Source organism: Leptonychotes weddellii, chromosome 2 (genome assembly GCF_054177405.1).
Source record: "Leptonychotes weddellii isolate Sample4059 chromosome 2, ASM5417740v2, whole genome shotgun sequence".
Taxonomy (NCBI): domain Eukaryota; kingdom Metazoa; phylum Chordata; class Mammalia; order Carnivora; family Phocidae; genus Leptonychotes; species Leptonychotes weddellii.
Genome location: NC_138370.1, coordinates 54521157 through 54538453, shown reverse-complemented (window position 1 = coordinate 54538453; position 17297 = coordinate 54521157). Strand labels below are relative to the sequence as shown.

The 17297-nt window shown below is 36.2% G+C and overlaps 1 protein-coding gene and 1 long non-coding RNA gene across 4 annotated transcripts in view; one reads left to right on the top strand and one right to left on the bottom strand.

Moving 5' to 3' along the window:
- MARCHF1 (membrane associated ring-CH-type finger 1) overlaps positions 1–17297 on the bottom strand; it is a 281890-nt gene that overhangs the window by 61724 nt on the left and 202869 nt on the right. The window lies entirely within an intron of this gene.
- LOC145719765 (uncharacterized) overlaps positions 3629–17297 on the top strand; it is a 25864-nt gene continuing 12195 nt past the window's right edge. The window contains exons 1-2 of the long non-coding RNA XR_014142594.1: positions 3629–5355; positions 9024–9083. This is a non-coding gene — a long non-coding RNA (uncharacterized LOC145719765). The remainder of the gene's footprint in view (positions 5356–9023; positions 9084–17297) is intronic.

The following is a 17297-nucleotide window of genomic DNA, read 5'->3' as shown; positions in this document are numbered from 1 at the left end:
CCCACCCCCCTCCCCTCTAGAAACCTCAGTTTGTTTCTCAGAGTCCATAGTCTCTCATGCTTCGTCTCCCCCTCCAATCTCCCCCCCTTCATTCTTCCCTTCCTACTATCTTCTTCTTTTTTTTAACATATAATGTATCATTTGTTTCAGAGGTACAGGTCTGTGATTCAACAGTCTTGCACTAATTGTTTTTAACGGCTCCTTTGGTAAGTTGGTTAGAGCCAATGCTTTTAAAAGGCCAAGGTCATGAATTCTGACTCCATACAGGGGAGTTAGCTCCTGACACCTTTGAATCCCTACATTGGTCAAGTCAGACAAGTCTCAAGAAAAGCTAGGTGAGGGAGTATATTCAGATCTCTATATTGGGTGGCCTCAGAGAAGTTTTCAGACGGTTTTCTCATCTTTGAAATGTTACATGGCTATTGTAAGGCTCAAATGGGATATATGAGAAAATATTACAAAATGTAAACGCTATCCCAAAAGTATTATTGCCAATATATATGTGATCAATAAAATCAACAAAAATTGCTGCTAGTTAATAAATGCAATGCACTGCATGTTTTTATAAAAGCAAACTCAATTTTTCGTGTGTGCATTTCAGTTTGTAGGACTCTGTCGTTTTTCACCTCAAATAACTGTGATATAGGGCGCCTGGGTGGCTCAGTCAGTTAAGCGACTGCCTTCGGCTCAAGTCATGATCCCAGGGTCCCGGGATCGAGTCCCACATCGGGCTCCCTGCTCTGCGGGGAGCCTGCTTCTCCCTCTCCTACTCCCCCTGCTTGTGTTCCCTCTCTCGCTGTGTCTCTCTCTGTCAAATAAATAAATAAAATCTTTAAAAAAAAAAAAAAGAACTGTGATATAAGAAAGGGATATCTACCTCACCACTGAGACTAGTTTTCTGCTAAGCTACCAACACCCTTCTTACAGTCAGGTCTGAAAACCTTTCCTATTCTTCGTTTTTCCTGATTTTTTTTTTTTATTGTAGACTAACCCCTCCTTCTTGAAACTTTTCCCTTTGTGGCTTTTGTGACTACTAGCCTTGAAGTTGGGAAAAGTGGAATTAGAAGGGCATATAGGATGATTGTAGGGATCAAACAGTGACTATTTATGGAGAACAGACCAAAGATGTTAGGATTCTGGAGCCTGGGAAGGTAAGAAATGCTAGGTGAGATGAGAATATGATATGATTTGGTAGGTGAGATATCATGGTGAGAGATAGCAGGGAAATAATATAGAATTCAACAGATCTGAATTCATGGCTAAACCTCTTCCATGAATTCAAAATTATAGGTCAAAGGGACACCTTTTAAAGTATGAGTGTAGGATGTTAACTAGACTTATTGTGATCTTTTCACAATACATACAAATATCAAATCATTGTTGTACACCTGAAACTAATATAGTTAATACGTCAACTATAAAAATAAAAAACAAAATATGAGTGCAGTAATTTTGGGACAAATACAGAGAACTACTGACTACCATATTTCACATTTTGGAGGGGGAAAAAAAAAAGCAAGGAAGGGGAAATTACATGACAGCTGTGTTTAGATATGTGAAAAACTATTGCATGAAATGGTAGCTGATCTTGTTCTGTCCCACAACTAGATCCAATGAGTAGAAGTTAAAGGAAACAAATTTCCCTAAAATTCACACACACACACACACACACACACACACGCACACACACACACACAGCGCTTTCCAAAGATGGAATGTGTTACCCCAGGACAGTGCAAATTTCCCATCATTGAAAGTACTCAGATATAAGTAGGGTATTTATATGGCAGGCATAGTGTAAAAGGAGCTCATGCAAGGGTAATTAAAAACATGACCTCAAAGTTCTTTTCTAATGTTGCAATTCTGTTATTTTTTCTTTCCCACAGACTGATTTCTACTCCCTCCCTCCTGCCACTATTTCTTTGTCAGCATTTCCCCTCTGCTTGTCTTGGGAGTTTGGTACTTCAACTTCCCGCATTACTCCTAGGCTTGTGGTTTTAAAACACTTATCTCCAAAACCAACCTCTGCCTCTCTGATAGCAAGAAACTTCAGCTAGTTCTCTAACTCCATTAATGGGATTTCCCACTTAATGCTTCCTACATCTCACCATCTCTCAAACTAGCTTTTCTTCCCAAAGATGCTATTCCATCAGTATCCCATTCTCAGCTTGCCTTTATCTTGGAGCCTTCTATATACTTTAGACTCAGTTTTCCGCATCTTCTTTCTTTTCATTCTTACTACCATCTCCTAGTAGTTTTGACTGGCCAACAGGTACATGAACTGTCTTTAAGATGTTGCTCTTTTCAAATCATTCTCAAAACACAGTTATTCAGAGGTTCTTAAAATACTGTTACTCTTCAAGAACTCTATCATCAATCAAATAGGATCCAAATGACTTCACCTGGTTTTCATATGACCTTTCATAATTTGTATTTATCTTACCTCTCCTGCTGTATTTCCCACTACTTCCCAACATACAGGTATAGTAGCATAGTACAAAATTTACCACCTGATAAGCTGTGGGTTTTGCCACAGATCAGTTCCCCCCATGCCAAGATCTTGATTTCTATCAGCCTGGAGGCTAGGTAAAGGGTACTGGGTGCATTGTCCATTAACCCTCATTGATTTAGAAATGTTATCATGTTCTACAGGTGTCATGATGTGAAGAATGTTGGGGAACACTGGTGTGTAGTTAAAAATACAATCAGCATTAGAATCATGGTTCTGCCTATCTATGTTAAATTACTTAATCTCTTGTGTTTTCAAGGTCTTAATCAATAAAGTAGGAAAATAGTAGTGTCTACACTTCATAGGATTGTTTATTAAGATTAAACTAAGTGATCGATAAAGGTTAAATAATGTTTTTTCAATCTATGTTGAGATGGTTATTTCCTCAGCCTATTGCACTCTGGGAATATCTGCCTCTGGGAATTTCCTCAAATATGATCTCGTACCTGTGATATCTGCCCTCTCTTGATAATAACCTCATCTAAATTTAAGCTATTCTAAGACTCACACCCTTAATGAAACAGCCTCTAGATCTTTTTTCCCTACAATGCTCCCTCCATTTCTTGAGATTTCATTGCTCTTAAATCCTATACTACACAGATCTGGTCTTTGTTGTTTGTTAATTATTTCATCTATGCAAGTTCTGGTATTATGACTTAGATAAGTTCTAGGTTTATTAATTTTGGGGGGTAAGATTTTCTTTGTACAGCATGATGCTAAGAGTAATTTAAGTGAGAAGAGTGTTAAAAAGTCAGGGTAAAAATGGCTAATTACTGGACCAGAAATGGACTGGGAATGCTATTATTTAAACGTGTATGGAGCAGAGATCAAAAGAGATAGCTTAGTGAAATGATTTGACAATTCTCAGAACTTGTTACCCAGTACCAGTGTTGTGTTTATGTTTCCGGAAAATTCACTTACAATGAAAGTGAGAAGTGTATGATCCTTACATATACCATGCACTCTTTAATTTGCATTTGAGGAACTAAACTGAGGTGAACCAATTTTATATCCTATCTGAGCATCAGAGGAAGTCAAGCAAGTAGAAAGGAGAAGTAACTCTTACTTAATAAGAGAGAAGATGGATACTATTTAATATTATTCTTACTATCAAATGTTTCCACCAACTCTTACTGATGTGGAATCAGCATACATTTTTGGAATTAAAAGAAACTTACAAATCAGATTTCTCAAATTTTCTTTAAGCTACCTACCATTCAGCCTGAGATTAAGAATATCTTGAAAACTCTAACTAAAAATACAATTATGACATAAAAATAAAAATATTCTATGGATAGCTAATACAATTTTTGGAATCATAAGATCGGTCATTCTGAATCTGTTAGACAATCTTTTTGACATCTACAGGTGAGTGACAGTTCTTCACACACAAGTGATTTTTTAAAGTGTTTTGTTTTCTGAAAGGAATATTTTCAAATCAGAAAAACTTGGTACATAGCATGACTTCCTGAGTTTAATTTCATGCCCGAATTTGTCATCACTGACTTGTTCAAAACCTCAGACCATCTGCACAGAGCTGTAGGGAATGATCAACAACAAAGACAATGACATAGCAATGTTCCTGGCTGCTGACTTGATCCTGGAGCTGATACAAAGTTGCAACTCATCAGCCACATTTTCTTCACACAGATGGAAAACAGTGGAGAAAGATAATGATCACCTTGCTGCGCCAATAATGGAAGCAGGGAGGCCAGTTCTTATTTGAATTTATAGGTATTTTGGTTGTGTGAGCTGCAATGGATTGGGAAGATTCCATCTGAATTTCTCTTCCTGCAGCTGCCATCACCTCTGGTGATGGTTTGATCCTCTTGATACCAGGAGTTTAAACACTGACTGGGTTCAAAGATTCTCACAGGGACTCGTCTGTCCTACATAGCCCATGGATTTAGTCTCATGATGGGCTGGGTCCTCTTTGAGGACTTTCTGGAAAGTTTCCTTGGGTTCTTGGAGTACATCAGATTTCTCTCCCGTGTACTAACATGTATAGTCCCCAAGAGTCCTAGCCCCAAGTGTATCCAACAACAGAATAGATCTTTCTCATTAGTCTTAGGATCAACTCAAACTGTCCAAATCCTCCAAGTCAGAAGAGACCCAAAGATGGATTCTGCCCTTCCGGGATAATCCCTCCCCTGTTAACCATTACTTTGCTGCCCCGTCCTTACTCTGTTGGTGAGCTCAGAGTACAATCTAACTTCTGGATGAAAGAATCAATTTTCCCCCGCAGTATTTATCTTTCCAGATCCTACCTTATAATTTTGGTGACATACAGATGAATAAATAGATAATAAATGTTGAATGAGGATACCGATGCAATGATTTTCTCTATATTCTCACACATGTCACAGTCATTTTATGTCAGCTTTGAGATCTTTTTGGCTTGTTTGTAAAATTGATAAAATTAAACTAGAGATACTTTCTTGTTGTTGTTGTTGTTAACTAGAGATACTTCTAAGCAGATATTCTTAAAGTTATCAGCTGCATGCATTGACTGATGGGACAGGATAGATAAAATATATACTTATTTGCTTTCTGTTTAGATATAACCAAAGAAATCTATTTGGTCAGATGCAGAGTATGGCTTTTGTACTTTACATCATAACAGAACTACCAGAAAAATCACTATAACTGTTTAGTCTTTTTCTTTTCTGCATGTGGCAGAGATTCTTAATTCAGATTGATTTTGTGATAGCACTTCTTTGTGATTGCTAAGTCTCTGAATCCTTGTAACCTCACTCTCAACCATTTTTTGTCCACTTATTAATCTTACCTGGCTGAGCCTTACATCAAAGGAATTCTTAAGTTGCCATGGATAATTGACAGAACAGGTAATTTTTACAGATAACCAAGAAAGCACTGAATGAATGAGAAATATGCTTCTGCATATGAATTCTTCTGAACGGGCAAGTAAGTGTGTTGGCAAAATACACACACACAGGCACACACGTAAATAGCTTTAAGTGTATTCAGTTGGAGTGGGAACTCACTAAAAAATTTGAGTAAGAAAGTAGGATTATTAGTAAGATTAATTTGGCTGTGTTACCTCAAAGATCTGAAAGAAGAAGAAGGGAATATGATAAGAGTCAAAATCAATAGTAGTAAGAACAAGAACCAGAGTAATAGTTGGGAGAATGGAGGAAGAGAACAAGAGATACTATACAAGTAAAGTTGGGGAAACTTCACTAATTTGGGTAAGGGAGGTGGGGATGAACTGTGGGACAATGGGAGTAAAAGCTAGATGAACTGGCTTTAGGGTTTAAATTAAAACTTCTCGGGACAGATGTTCGAGATTCATCTATCTACAGGGCCTCTGAGCATTTGTTTGTCATCACAGTACCACTTAGAAACCATCATGTTTGTGATTTAATTTTTAACTTAGTTACATTGCATAGGACAGTCATTTTGAAAAACAGAGGGAAGTAGTTTCACATTCTGGATGTGAGATATTTCAATGCATAATCATATTTGAAGGCTATTTTTTCCAAATAGCGGTAGAATTACCAATAACACATAATTATTTCAAGTAGTAATTATATTTGCAATATAGTTTTCCACCTAGTAGTAGAATGACAAATATATAACTAATAATGTGGTTTCTTACTTCCTCTTTCTAATTCATATTTTCCTAGTGTGTAGTATGTCCAGGATGATTCTTATACCACTTCATTGTTCCAACCATCTGTTTCTCAATCATAGCACAGTTTTGTGGACCCAAATTAAAGTATCTTATAAAAATAAAATCATAAAAATTTTATTCATTCAGAATCCTGACAGGAACAGAATTTCCACTTAGACAAAAATAAGTTTTTTTCCAAAAGTTTTGTGTATGAACTTTATACCTTGTCATTAACAGAAATAACTGAAAACATAGTATAATCCTATTAAAAATTATATGCATAAAAAAGATTAGAAGGAAATGTATCAAAATCTAAATAATGATTATCTAGGCAGGTAATTAAGTTTAAATTAGAATAGTTTTCTCTATTTTTAATTTTCTTTACAATAACCACAACTACTATAGTACTCACTAAAAGAAATATTAAAATAAGCCAAAAATATAAAGATCTAAGAATAATTTTCCAATTCTGCTTCAATTGCTTTTTCTCATTCCCTAGTAAGTTAACAAATTCATGAATGCTTGATAGACTTGTGTATTTGAACAATTTGGAAAAGTGCTATGTCTTATTATCAGTAAATGGAATTGTTTTCCTGTTCCCTTCCTGTCCAGGTTTAGGAGCAGCCTTCACTTCCTTTGTCTTATAAAAAGCTTGAAAATCTCATTATTTTAGTTGTTTTTCATTTTTTAAGGTTTTTAATTTTAATTCTAGTGTAGTTAACATAAGTATTATATTAGTCTCTGTTGTATAATATAGTGATTCAACAATTCTATACATTACTCAGTGCTCATCACCGTAAGTGTACTCTTAACCCTTTCACTTATTTCCCCCATCCAACCTCCCCTCTGGTAACCATCAGTTAGTTCTCTATAGTTAAGAGTCTGTTTTTTTGATTTGTCTCTCTCCAGGAGTAGCCTTTGTAACATTTTAGTTATGCAGTAACCAAAGGATTTCCACTAACTGTCATTTATATTTTAACAGAAATACAAACTTGCAGGTGTTAACCCTATCAGTGAACATCTGCAGTCTGTACCCAGTATACTTATTCACTGGAAGGACAGAAAGTGTTAAGAATGGTTTGTCCCCCACCTCCACCCTGACATCTATACCAACACCACAGATATCTTGTATTATCTAAATTCTAAGTATATAAAACTTGATACTTCATAGAGCTATGGTATACATCTCTGATCTACTCAAGTATGCATATTCACACATTCCATTTTGGTGTATGATAATTCTGCTTCAGTTCCTTAGAACTGAAAGAGGTCTCTCCTGCTGCATCATTAGCATTTTCACCTGCCTGGATGTGAGTGTGTTCACCTGTGGATGTGTTTCAACTTTCTCAATGCTCATCACTGTCCATTGGGTCTTTCTCAGTGCCTGGCCTTCATTTTGTATTCCTGTAATTTCATCACCTTTTGATCTTTTTTTTTTTTTTGAGCGGAGTTTTTCCCTGTGAAATAATCTGATAAATTGGTATCATTTTTCCTCCACACTCAATATAAATGAATTTCATTAATTATGTATGCCAGATGCAATCATTTTGCATCTCCTTTCCCTCTTCGCTTTTTCAAAGATTTATTTATATGAGAGCGAGAGAGAAAGAGAGAGAGAGCAAGCGAGAGCACAAGTGAGAGAGAGGAGCAGGCTCCCCCCTGAGCAGGAAGCCTGACATGGGGTTCAATCCCAGGACCCTAGGATCATGACCTGAGCCAAAGGCAGATGCTTAACTGACTGAGCCACCCAGGCTCCTTCCCCTCTTTGCCTTTTCAAATGTCTCTGAAGCAGCTGTCTTTATTTGAAGACAAAAACAATAAAAAAAATGTTAAATGTATATCTTCAACATGGAGTTTGATGAAAGGTAAAGTAGAACTTTTTTCATGCACAAACTACAAAAGTGAAAAAATGCAAATGGAAATGCAAAAATGCATGTGCAAAAGTAAAAACCTCAAGTATGGTGTTGCACTAAACATGATGTGAGATAAATAAAATAGAGTTGATTGCTGTCATGACTAACTCCTGATTTATTTTAGTTTTTGATGATTTATAGCTGATACATAACATGAAACAACAGTAACATTCCTCTGCTTTCTTGATATTGATGGAAACTATCTTTTTTTTTTTTTTTTCTGATGCATAGAGCATGAAAGAAGGTACAGTTCTGGGCTTAATATTTAAAAACCTCTTGATTGTTACTGTGAGGAAAGTTGCTTTTTATTTTCAAATTATATTTTAATTTTCAAATAGCATCTTAATGTGGCTATTCTCTAAAGAAGTACATGGTGAGAGGGTTGCCTGGGTGGCTCAGTTAGTTAAGCGTCTGACTCTTGATTTTGGCTCAGGTCATAATCTTAGGGTCTTGAGATCAAGCCCCATGCCGGGCTCCATGCTGGCTGTGGAGCTAGCTTAAGACTCTCTTTCTCCCTCTCTCACTGCCCCTCCCCCGCCTCTAAAAAAGTACATGATGAATACAGACTGATAATATCTTCAGTTTGATTTCACAAAAATAGTGTTTTACTTGAGTGTCGTCATAAGAGCTTTGACAGTCATAGACGACTGTATATCTACTACATATATACGCACATATACATATATGTTAGAAACAGAAGTGTATACATTTCATACCATAATGAATATTCACATTATATTAGTGAGGCACAGAGTTTGCTGATTTCTGTACTTGATTCCTTAATGGCATTGACAAAAAGTAAAGAAATGAAATAGTTCCAAATGGAGCCCAAAAAGTCCATCTACATTACTCAGCATATCATTATGACAAATATATTGAAAAGTAATCTGCATGCAAACTTACGACTGGCAAAGGCATGAAGAGGCTATAAAACCTAAACACATTTGTGAACCTTATTTTTTCACAGAGTGGAATTTGGGCTAAGATGACTCCCGAGTGATGCTGAAGGATGTGGCTCTGAGATCAGGTGGGGAATTGATACAAATGCTCTTTTAACTGGGTGGCATTAGCCTATGGTTATACTTGGTCACTTTAGCTCAGCGTTTGGGAAGGTGGGTGGAGGTGGTGAGAAAGAAGAAACATATACTCTTTTTTTTTTCTTTTTTCTATTCTTCTTGAGGCTTTTAAGCAAATTCCAGATCATTTTACCCCAAATTTTCTCTTCTCCACTACATTGTATGTAGGTCATGCAAAATGATAAAAAAAATATGTTAGTCATGACTTTGTTGATCCATCTTTGTATTTCTTATAAAGTCAATAGGCTCTTGTAATAAGTAGCACATTTTATTTAAGACTAAAATGAAAATGAAACAACAAAATAAAACCAAGCATGATATAATTTTAAAAATCATCCTTGCAAGAATGTTCAAGTTATTATATGTCATGGGAAATTAAGCGGTTACACAAGAATGAATGGATCTTGAGCTATTTATCAAGAAAAAGTGCAGGCTGCCAGTGGATACAGATAATTTGCTTCTATGACATTTCTTTCCCCCACAAATACTGAGCGTCTTAGAGTTTTGGAGTTGAAGAAGCCATCCTTTTAAGCACTTAATGCAGCTCTCTAATTTTTATAATATGACCTTAACCTTGTCCTCTGCCAACCCTCCGTTGTCAAAGGAAGTGGACCTCTGTGGAACATATTCATTACATGCAGGGAGCCAGGGACATCATTCACTATATCGAAATGTTCTCATTATAATGACTCATGAAAGAAATTTTGCTTAGTCATTCCTCATTACTAACAGAAGTTGTGTCTCATCTGAAACCTGTTCCTTTGCTTTGGCCACTGTGCCTATGAAAATTAAGTTTGTAGGAAATCTCCATATAAGCATTTCTGCAGATTTAGTATTTTTCTACCCTTATTTTCGTGTGTTCTGATTTTTCTCAATTTCCTAATTTATTCTTTTGGAGTGTGTGTATTTGTGTGTGTGTGTGCATGCACACCTGTGTGTAAATGTGTATACGCACACTCATATATGTTTACATACATGTATACACACATATATCAATATATATACAGTATGTCATTAAAGAAAGGAAATAGAAAATCATCAAGCACAAACATATATCAACTCCTTTATTTGCTTTGTGTTTTGCTGTCCCTGATGTACATACTTGCATCAGGCTCTGTTTCCTTATACTCCCGAACTCCTTGTATTTACCCATTGCAGCATGAACACCCTGCCTTGTATTACAATTGCCTGTTTTCTCATCTGTAGCTTCCACTTCAGAGGTTCTCAAATTTCAGCATGCATCAGACTCTCATAGCGGTCCAGTTAAACTAGAAAGCTGGGACTTACTCCTAGAGTTTTCATTCAACAGGTCTGGTTGGGGTCCAATAATTTGCATTTTAACAAGTTCCCACATGATTCTGATGCTCCTGGTGCAGGGACGATAATTTGAGAACCAAGGATTTTGTGATTTGTTTGTTTGCTTCTTCTATAGTGTCATTTGAAAGTGAATTGCAGCTAGATGAGAAATTTGAGGTTTGATCCAAAATGAAAATTGTAAAAAGCAACTGCACCTTCTATTTCCACCAATAAACTTGTTAAGTTTCAGAACCACTTGCCCAAATGACTTGAAGAGCTGAAAGGAAAGAATCTGTACCAGTTGTTCACCCCCAGGCTCCATTCTAGTGTTTCCAGGTTTTACAAGTGCTGCCAAGTGGACCTCCTGCCCAAAGTATGGTTCTTGCAATATATGTATCTTCTGGGCATCAATTTGTTCACCTGAGATTGGGCTAAACAATCAGTGATTCTCAGCCCTGACTGCTCATGAAAATAATCTAGGATGCTTTTAAAAATGTACTATGTTGAGACCTCCCTTCCAGGGGGATACTGGCAGGAACTTTTTTTTTTTTAACTTACCAGGTGAGTCTAATATGCAGCCCAGATTGAGAACCACTGGGTGAAGTGATCTCTCTGGTTCTTTCTAGTTCGAACTGGTAGAATTTTGAGGCTTCCAAATGCTGATTGGAATCAAGACTCCTCTAATGCATGGAACATTCTGACAGGTCTATGACTCCTATTTCATTCTAGTTACTTATTTTTCTTCCTTTATTCCACCTTTATTTTCTCCAGTGTTACTATTGTAGAGTGTGGCAAAACATTTTAATTTGATTATACCCTGTGAGAGTTGTGAGCTAGCTCAGATCAAAATACCTTTAAAATAAAGATATCAGAATTTATTAAGGTGAGGCTCTGAGGGGCCATATAAGAACAAAAGGGGTACAGGTTAAGCAGGAAATAGAAAGGTTTCATGATCACTTGTTAGATAACCATGAAGGAAAGAAGAAGGTTTGCAGCATAATGTCTAAAGTAAAAGCCATCTCCAAGAAGCTTTCCAAACACAGGAACTCCTGTATTATGGCATCTTCAGTTCTGCATAGACCTGGAAGTGAGCGAAGGGGAATTAATAGACTCCTCGAGTCCTCCTTGTATCTGACAGCGGAGGCAAGGAGAATATCAGGCTGAGTTTAAGGCTGTCAGAGCACTACCAACCAAAGACAAGTCAGCCAGGCTATTCCAGGGGCATTTTAATTTCTGAACCCAATTAGACACTGGTGTTTAAATCCGCCTGTGTTTGAGGATGCCTGCAGAAGATTTGAAATGAATGCATAACTACTCCGCAATGGTTATGAGGAAGATGAGAACCTAAACATGGTAATTAGAAACGGAGGAAATGTTCACACTATAAATAAATTCTCAGATATAAATCATGATTTGGTAGCAACAAGCCCTGTACCCAGTATTCATCAGTTTATATACAGTGTTCATTTTCTGTTTACATATATATATATATATATGCATATAAACACACACATATATACATATGTTTAAAAACGAACTTGTATAAGTTAGAGAAGACGCTGAGTGCTGTTCTTTTTTTTTGTCTTGAGGCAGAGAAGAATTTGCACATTGCCGGATAGATAAAAGTTCATAAAACAAAGCACAGAGTTCAAAGTAACTATAACCCTGAACACATATTGTTCTTAAATTAAGAAGTAGATAAACTCTACCTAATTGGTATTTTTTTCTTATTCAGTATTTTGCACTTTGGAATAATTGGTATTTAACAAACTTATAAATAAACAAAAGATAAATGTAGTACAGTGTAAACAGTTCTATAATATGTGAATACTGACTTATCTGTCTGAAGGAGCACCATACTTCTATTTTTGCCTGAAGTTTCCTGAGGTTGGAAAATTCCTGCTTAATCTTCAAATTTACTTGAAGACGGTTTTATAGGTAGAGAAATGTCCATATTTTTTTCTTTTCTAAAAGTACAACTTGTTAAATAATTGGTCTACAGAATACATGCTATTTTCAAAAATCAGAGTAACTTATTTAGCCAAATTAGAATAGTATTAATCAATCTGCTTGGTTTTTGATAATCTACTAGTCAAGGCAATCAGTATTATTGATGACACTGTCATTCCACTCCTGGACAGATTAACTCCCAAATTGAGAACAATCAGGACGAAAAAACCTTGCTAAGATCAAGGCATGTCTTTGGAAGATATATGTTTAAAAATATATATAAAATGCCATTTCTGTAAGCCTTTCAAGTTATTTTTCTCATAGATTTCATGTGTGTGTATAAATACCAGTGCCTTAATTCATAGCTTTTTTTCATTCAAAATATAAATTACTTGGATAAATGCTGAAAGACTACATGAAATCACACTACACACTCATAACATTAGAATGTGGTGCTAATTAACTTTTTCTTTGTTGGAGAACCCTTTACTCCTTAGAATAAAGTAGCATGGTGTATATCTGAATTTTTGCTGAGGGCCACAGTAAACATAATTATTCATTTCAAAGAAAGAAATTAGTTCTATAACACTATCATACTAGTAATGCATACATTTGCAATACACAGCCATTTTTCTCATTTTTTGATCACATATATAAGGAGAGAGCCATTTTACCTTTTCCAAGTTTGACCCCTCCCAGTAGAGAGAAAGCAAGAGTTGAAAGTGAGACTCGGTGACTCAATGTTGAGTAATCACAGTGAATTGCCCCATGACAGGTTACTAACCACCGGTGTTCACATCTGCATTTCCTACCAACTCAGCTGTTATTAAAATGAACAGGAGAAAGATTAGTGTGAATTCCTATAAGACTCAGCAAAACAAAGGCAAAGCCTAAGGAAAAGAATAAATTTATGAACTTTCTTAAGAGTCTGTTACCTCTTGGAAATAAATGATTCTCATTAGGTCACTTAGGAGACCTTTCTCACCTGAATACTGAAAACTCTGAACAGCTGATTTTTTACTCATGGAATGGACTTTGACAATAGAATGTCAGTCTCATATTTGTACAGAAAAAGTAACATAAAGAAGTAACATAATACATTAAAAAATTTTAAAAATCTGTTACTGAATGAATATAAATCTAGGACTAAGAGGGAGAAAATACAAGGACATAGGCTGATTCAATATTAGAAAGGATGTTTTCACAATTAAAGATTCTAAAAGGAAAGAGGCTGTCCCAGGAAATAGTATGTTCAAGGAAGAGAGAGATAATAATGTGTGCTGATGTTCCAAGGTCTTCAAAGATCAGATTGGAGAGTAACCTAGATGATCTATGAATTAATGAACCCACCCTTCCCAATGCTATAATAATTATCTGAAAGGTTAAGGTAAAAAGAAGTATGTTTTTTTTTTCTCTAAATAAATATAGAGAGCACAATTACCAACGGAAATGTTATTTTACTTTAAAAATTGGGATGCCTGAGTGGCTCAGTTGGTTAAGCATCTGCCTTCGGCTCAGGTCATGGTCTCAGGGTCCAGGTCATTGGGCTCTCTGCTCAGCAGGGAGTCTGCTTTTCCCTCTCACTCTCCCTCTGTGTGTTCTCTCTCTCTCTCAAATAAATAAATAAATAAAGTCTTAAAAAAAATCTTATTTGTAAAGCATATTTGTCTCAGTTTATAAATTTCCAATTTATCTGGAGATACATTGGGAAACATATATCAAACTGTGCTAAATGTGAAATCTAGATGTTTCATAACGTCACTCCCTTAGGTCCAAGTTCAATTGCCATATTTGCATTTAAATGATGTACTGTAGATGGAAGTTACACTTCCTGCCATCTGTGGCCACATGAACTCATAGTTATGGACCTCAACAGGACTTCCAACAATGCTTTTCTATCTTGCTATGCTTAGCACTGCTACACTTAACAAAAATATATGGGATACCTAGTTAAATTTGAATTTCAGATAAACAATGAATACTTTTTTAGTATGTGTTTGTCCCAATGAAAAATTATTTCTTGTTATCTGAAATTCAAATTGCACTGATGTATGACCCTGCAACCAACCCCCTTGCTCTAAAAGGCCATCAAAAAGAAATATCTGTATTTGTATATAAAATATCTGTATCTGTATATAAAATATCTGTTTATAATCTGTAGATCTACATTTGTCCCTGCATCTGTCATTTCCTCTTTTACTTCTATTGCAAAGAAAATCATACTTATTTTCCTTGCCATGGCAATCCTTTTATTTTGGGCTTTGGGTCCCATCCTTTCTTACCTTTTCTGTGGGACCTTAAGAAAAAAACATTCTGATCAGTTTTCTTCATCATCAACTTCTCTTTCTCTCTCTGAGCTCAGAGACTCTCTGAATTCATCTCTTCCTCTATTTGTTACCTTCTCTCTCTCCTTCATACAGTCCTGTGTTTTCATTTGTCTCTTTGGCCATTCTCTTTCTTCTCTCTGCTGGCCTCTTCTCTTCTTTCAGGCCGTTAAATGCTGCTATTCCCCAGGGTTTTTCATGTCCTCATCTGCTCTGTTTACAGATTTTCCATTGGAGATCTTGACAATCACCACTTACATGCCCAAGACTTCCTAATCTTCATGTAAAGTTGCAAATGCCTCTTCTGAACTCTTCTGGATATCTCTCTTTGGATAGTTGTCTTGTGCCTCAAACTATTATGTATAAAACTGAACTCATCTCCTCCTTCTAAATCTGTCTCTCAAGCAGTATGTTCTCTCAATAGTAAAGGATACTATAATCTACCGATCTCTGAATCAGAAACTTGAGATCAGATACATATGTAAGTTATCATCAAATACTGTTTGATTAACTTTCATAATACTTAAAAAACCTGTCTACTTCTCTTTTTTTAACTATTTTTTTAAAGATTTATTTATTTATTTAAGAGAACGAGAGAGGCACTCATGCCCGTGAGCCAGGGATGGGATAGAGGGAGAGAAACTTCAGGCAGACTCCCTGATGAGCATGGAGCCCCATGGTGGGGCTCAATCACATGATCCATGAAATCATGACCTGAGCCGAAACCAAGAGTTGGAAGCTTAACGGAATGAGCGACGGAGGCGCCCCTCCATCTAGTTCTTTTTATTCTCACATCCACCATCAGCTCTTCCCTGGGACACATCTGTGTCTTTCTAATTGGTTTCCTTTCCCTTCAGTCTTGCCTTCTCCGGTCTGTTTTCCAAAAGCAGCTTGAGTGGTCTTCCAGAACACTAAGGTGACAGTGTCGTTCTTTTTCCTTAAAAGTCCATAGAAATTCACCCTTGGCATTAAAACACAGTCTAAACTCCTAACTGTGGTTGATAAAGAATTCCATGGTTGACTACCGTTCCCCTCCTCCTACTTGCTGCAAGGCCACAATGACGTCCTTTCATGCCTGATCTCATGCATCTCTGGGTGTTCATATACGCCATACCTTTTCCTGGAACAGGTTATCCCTTCTCTCTGCTTAACTTACTCTCATTTGGATTTCTTCTTTATTGTTAATTTCTCAGGGAAATCTGTTTTTTCTATTAGATGCAATGTGTTACTTTATCTTCATTCATGGATTTTTTTTTTTTTACATTTGCCTGTTTAAATTATTTGTTTTACTAACTGGAATATAAGTTAATGAGCGATGGGACCATTAATATATTTTTCATTGTATTTCCAGCTTCTAGAACACTCCTTGATACAGATTAAAATACCCAAAAAATAGTTGTTAACTGTGTGAATGAATGAATAAATGAGTACACAGATATGATGACAGGGATAAGAAGGGTCTATTTTAAGCATAATTCTCTTAGGATCTCAGGCCTATTATTAAAAAATTATCTGAATCAATCTCACAAATGCTAGTGATTTGTCAAAAAGCATGATTGTGTTGCCTTGGAATGTAGTTTTATGCTATGAATATTTTGAGTTTTAGAAATGTTCTCTTTCCATTTTCCCACACTTGGTGTAATGTTATTGCAAACTATAAGAATTAAACAAGTCATTATTCACCACGACCAAGTGGGATTTATCCCTGGGCTGCAAGGTTGGTTCAACATCTGCAAATCAATCAATGTGATACAATACATTAATAAAAGAAAGGACAAGAACCATATGATCCTCTCAATAGATGCAGAAAAAGCATTTGACAAAGTACAGCATCCTTTCTTGATCAAAACTCTTCAGAGTATAGGGATAGACAGTACATACCTCAATATCATAAAAGGCATCTATGAAAAACCCACAGCGAATATCATTCTCAATGGGGAAAAACTGAGACCTTTCCCCCTAAGGTCAGGAACACGGCAGGGATGTCCACTATCACCACTGCTATTCAACATAGTATTAGACGTCCTAGCCACAGCAATCAGACAACAAAAAGAAATCAAAGGCATCCAAATTGGCAAAGAAGAAGTCAAACTCTCACGCTTTGCAGATGATATGATACTTTATGTGGAAAACCTAAAAGACTCCACCCCAAAAGTACTAGAACTCATGCAGGAATTCAGTAAAGTGGCAGGATATAAAATCAATACACAGAAGTCAGTGGCATTCCTATATACCAACAACAAGACAAAAGAAAGAGAAATTAAGGAGTCAATCCCATTTACAACTGCACCCAAAACCATAAGATACCTAGGCATAAGTCTAACCAAAGAGGCAAAGGATCTGTACTCAGAAAACTATAAAATACTCATGAAAGAAATTGAGGAAGACACAAAGAAATGGAAAAATGTTCCATGCTCATGGATTGGAAGAACAAAAATTGTGAAGATGTCAATGCTACCTAGAGCAATCTACACATTCAATGCAATCCCCATCAAAATACCATCCACTTTTTTCAAAGAAATGGAACAAATAATCCTAAAATTTGTATGGAACCAGAAAAGACCCCAAATAGCCAGAGGAATGTTGAAAAAGAAA